Below are 5,281 nucleotides of genomic sequence, written 5' to 3'. Positions count from 1 at the left end.
GCGTTACAATTCTCACTGCAAAAATATTATAATACAAATTATATACACTATAAAAAGTGAAAGTTGGATCTACTTAAAAAAAGTACTTACATTGTTAACACTTTAAAAAGTGAAAAAAATTAGGTTGAAAAAAATATATTTTTAGGTGTTACCACTTATTTTTTAGGTTAATTCAACTTTTACTTTTTACAGAGTAGATGTAATTATTTGAATATAAAGTTAAATATTTGAATCATACACACATCAAACACACAAATAAAAAAAAAAAGAACCTTAATGTTATACATGTGGGCCTGTTTGTTTGTTTTACACTTGCAATGCTATGATTAAAGCAGGGTGCACAGTGCACACATTTAGCCATGATTTATATACCATTAATAATACTTTAAAATCAATCCTAAATGTAACTGGTAGCCAGTGTAGCGACCTGAGGACTGGTGTGATATGTTCATATTTTCTGGTTCTGCTCAGAATCCTGGCAGCAGCGTTCTGAATGAGCTGGAGCTGTCTAATGGTCTTTTTGGGAAGGCCAGTGAGGAGGCCATTACAATAATCCACCCTGCTGGTGATAAAAGCATGCACAAGTTTCTCTAAGTCTTGTCTGGAAACAAAGCATCTAATTCTTGCGATATTTTTGAGATGATAATATGCTGATTTAGTTATTGCTTTGACATGACTACTGAAACTAAGGTCCGACTCAAGAATCACACCAAGATTCCTGACTTGATTTTTAGTTGTTTGACCCCTAGCGTCAAGGTATGCATTCACCTTGAGAACTTCATCTTTGTTTCCAAACGCAATGACTTCAGTTTTCTCTTTGTTTAACTGAAGAAAGTTTTGGCACATCCAACTGTTGACTTCATCAATGCATTTGCACAGGGAGTCAATGGGGCTGTAGTCATTAGGGGATAGAGCTAAGTAGATCTGAGTGTCGTCTGCATAACTGTGATAGGCAATTTTGTTCTCTCTCATTATTTGGCTTAGTGGGAGCATATACAGGTTGAACAGGAGTGGCGCTAGAATTGAGCCTTGCGGGACTCCGCATGTCATGGATGTCCACTCAGATTTATGGCCACCTATACTTACATAATAACCTCTCCCTTCTAAGTATGACCTGAACCATTTTAGGACCATCCCAGAAAGCCCGACCCAGTTGTCCAGCCTGTCAAGAAGTATGTTGTGATCAACAGTGTCAAAAGCAGCACTGAGGTCGAGTAGCACCAGCACTGATAGTTTGCCTGTGTCTGTATTGAGGCGAATATCATTTATTATCTTTATAAGCGCTGTCTCTGTACTGTGGTGTGGTCTGAAACCAGATTGAAAAATGTCAAAGTAACCATTAGAAATTAAGAATTTGTTCAGCTGATTGAAAACAACTTTTTCAATGATCCTGCCTATGAAAGGAAGATTTGAGATTGGTCTGTAGTTGCTCAATACAGTGTTGTCTAGGTTGCTCTTTTTCAGGAGGGGCTTAACAACTGCAGTTTTAAGGGACTTTGGAAAAGTCCCAGAGATAAGTGATGAATTTACCACTTCTAGGAGATCTGCTTCTAAACAGTTAAAGACACTTTTGAAAAAAGATGTTGGGATTGTGTCAAGGGCGCAGGTTGATGTTTTAAGATGCTGTACTGTTTCTTCCAGAATTTTACCATCAACTGCTTCGAAATCAGACATCGTAACTACTTTCTGATGTTGTGGTCTGATTTGTCTGACCCCGGCGCAGCTCAAGGATGTGCTGATCACCTTTCTGATATTATTGATTTTCTCAGAGAAGAAGTTAGCAAACTCACTGCATTTGCTGTCTGAGAGCATTTCACTAGGAATGTGACTTGGGGGGGTTGTTAGTCTCTCTAGTAGCAAAAAGAGTGCGTGTGTTATTTATGTTGTTGTTTATAATATTTGAAAAGAAAGTCTGTCTAGCTTTGCCTAGTTCCACACTGAAAGCACGAAGGCTGTCTTTATAGATATGATAATGGACTACAAGTTTTGTCTTCCGCCACATGCACTCAGCTTTTCTGCATTGTCTCTTCAAATAATTGTGCAGAAAATTAAAAAAATATATTTTTATATTTCAATTGTTAATTAATTCCACAAGTTTCCTGATATAGCTAACATTACAAATATATGGCCATTTTAAGTTTTGTTGATACTTTTACTTTTGGAGTTTTGACTCGAAAAGCCTTGCCGCTATGCATCTCATTGTCATTTGTTTCCTGATCCTTACTGACTGCTTAAAATGTTGCCACAATGTTGCCATGCATTTTGTGTACACTGTAAAAAAATTGCTGTAATTATGCAGCTGGTTGCCAGTACTGTAGAACTGAAAATTTTTCATGTTCATTTAACTTTGAACAAACTGTTGCCAGTATATAACATTAATGTAAAATTTACAGTAAGTTACTTGCAGCTAGTTGCCAGTAAAACCCAGTAATACTGTAATTTCTAAAGATTTTTTTTACAGTGTAATAGTGATTTTGTTTTATCTGCTGGGCACCAAACAACCATGCCACCGTCTTCCCTGAAACTTGTTGGTGGCAAAATTCTTTCTAAGAATTGATGTCTATATGAATTTTGTCGTAGGAATATTTTGACCACAATGGTAATTAATCGGCTGTCTCTGTAAACCTCTCAGATTAATAATGATTTTAGCCTCTAGGAATCTTTTAATCTTTTTCTAAATTTGTCTCAGACAACTAAATCATGGCTAAAATCGCACATTGTGCACCTGGCTTAAGACAACAAATGAGAAAAAATGATACACGAGTCTTCCTGTATCTATCTGTCTTTACCGTCGCGCAGTCTGACATTAATGAATAACTCCTGAACTCCCACAGGACGTATAGCTGTGATAATGCTTGTACAGTCTGACGCACCTCAGTAGCAAATGATTATTTTAAATCGCACAGTGTGCACACGGATTAAGATCATGACTGACGTTAAGAGGACCAGCAGCTAAACCAACAAATAACATTCTGCCTCTGGAGTAGATTCATAAATATAAAAATACAATTTCAGAAACTACAAAAAGGCTGTGAGAAAACATTTTAAAATCTTAAGTTTCCATGATTTTGAGATTCCAAACAGTGCAGCATTGACTTTAATCCAGAGGCGATTGATAACAAGAACACAGAATACCTCAGTGACTGACTGTAAAGACATACATGTGTGTGTGTGTACTGTATGTTTCTACGTGTGCACACCTGTGAGAATCTAGGAACACAGTTCCCTGCTGAGCTCTAAGCAGAAGCCTGCTGGGAGCAGAATAGCCTCCTGTTGAAAATAGAGCTGAGTGAATGTCGTCTCTCAAGGGCTGCAAGCGATTACAGTCGCTGCATTATTTAGCTTGAGTTACATGTGTGCTGTGAGCCCCACACTTCCCCCCAAAAATATGCAGCTCCATTTGCTCTCATTAAAAATGCATGCCGTTTGTGGGGGAAATGCTCTCTTGGCTTAGAGATGATCTTTCTACAAGTGTAACTTTGTATATATGTCTGTTTATAAAGGTGGGCACACAAAACCATACATTAGTTCATGTGATAGCATATCATTCCTCGGTGTTATTGCATGAAATTGCAGAAAATACAGGAAATATGTGAAGAAAAAAAAAAAATTTTCACGACTAAATGTCTTCTTTAGGCATCATCAGTGTTTAGTGTGACCTCTCTTGGCACTAAACACATCTTGAGCAGAATGAAGTAAAAATAAATTAGGATTTAATTTTATTTAGGTTTAAGAGATCCTGCAGTTATGCTATTGCTCAAGTGGAAGGGGAGTTTACCCTTAAAACTTGACACATCCATTTACATTTTTATAAAGTTATATATATATATATATATATATATATATATATATATATATATATATATATATATATATATATATATATGTATATATGTGTGTCTACGATGGCTTGCTCTGATATAGTTATGTAATACCTGTCTCTTTATTATCACAGTGGCATGACAGCACTATTTCAAGACCCGAAACCCAATGGATGCAACCGCATGACATTCTACATCTCAAACCAGATGTTTTGGGTCACTAAGACTTACATTTTTACATTAGTCACTGAGATATTCTGTATTATGCTGCTTGAAAAAACCTTTTTGGGAAGTTTCCTCCTCTATCAAACCCATAAGAGACAATGTGTCTCACATAAAGAACGTCTCAGACCTATGCAGTGAATTTACAATCATTGCATTTATGAATCATTGCCAAACATTCATGAGAAGAGGTACAGGAACGGTTTGTGAATTCTTGATGAGGCGCTAATGTACAATCCACATTTTCTGAACTGCTGAGAGCATCTCACATTTAAATAGGTCTCATCAAATGACCTGTGCAATTGAAACCAAAAATGGGTTGAAGGGTAATATCGTTCATTGATATTGTACACTCTACCCCACTAAATTAAATAAAAAGAGGGCTCATTGATATAAAGATTATGAATACTATAATGCCACCATCCCCATGCCTTAGGATCAAAGGCCATTGGCAGGCGAAAGGACTGTAGTGCATGTACAGTTGTAGTCGTGTAACAGTCTTAATCCAGCTAATGCTTCCCTGGAGCTTTCACAGGTGTTGTGGATTTATGATGGTAACAGACCACAGTAGCGTATTGTGCGTTGCCATGCTGGCAGACAATGCATGCTTTGTTTTGTAATCAGAGCTTAAGAACTACATAGTGGTAAGTCTCGGGTTTGTCTCAGGATAACAGCAATGTTTTGGCAAGGCTTGAATCTTTATCTTTGATGCTCTCTCCTCTCTTTTCACATTCAGGTCATGTAAGAGTTTGACGGAAACCTGATGCAGGGTGTGGAGATATGGCACATGGTGTGACTCGACTGCTGATGCTAAGTATTTTCAAAGAATAAAAGGTTGAATTTATAAGTCATGACACATACCTTACCGTTTATAACACACTCTCATGGGAAGAACAGGGCGAGCTAGGGATATATAAAAAATAGTCCAGAGCGAGTGCTTAATTGAGTGTCAGCACCATGGACAGCACCCACATTCCCATAAAGGCAGTGGTTCTCAATCTTTTGACTTCAATGCCCCCCTGCATGGTCCACAACATTATTTGAAGGCCCCTCCCACTCAAAAAAAGCTTGGCTTAACCAGAAACTTATAATAATAACAAAAAACACACAAATGTCTTTAGCTCATTTAAAGCTTGTTTTGTCTTATTTTACTTTATTTAATAATTATTGCAAAGAAAGGGGACCAAAGGGTTAAAAACACGAGTGGCGCGCTCACCACAGCATTACATCATTGACCA

The sequence above is a fragment of the Misgurnus anguillicaudatus genome, chromosome 18 (assembly GCF_027580225.2).
Source record: "Misgurnus anguillicaudatus chromosome 18, ASM2758022v2, whole genome shotgun sequence".
Classification (NCBI taxonomy): domain Eukaryota; kingdom Metazoa; phylum Chordata; class Actinopteri; order Cypriniformes; family Cobitidae; genus Misgurnus; species Misgurnus anguillicaudatus.
Note: the sequence above shows the minus strand (reverse complement) of the source record.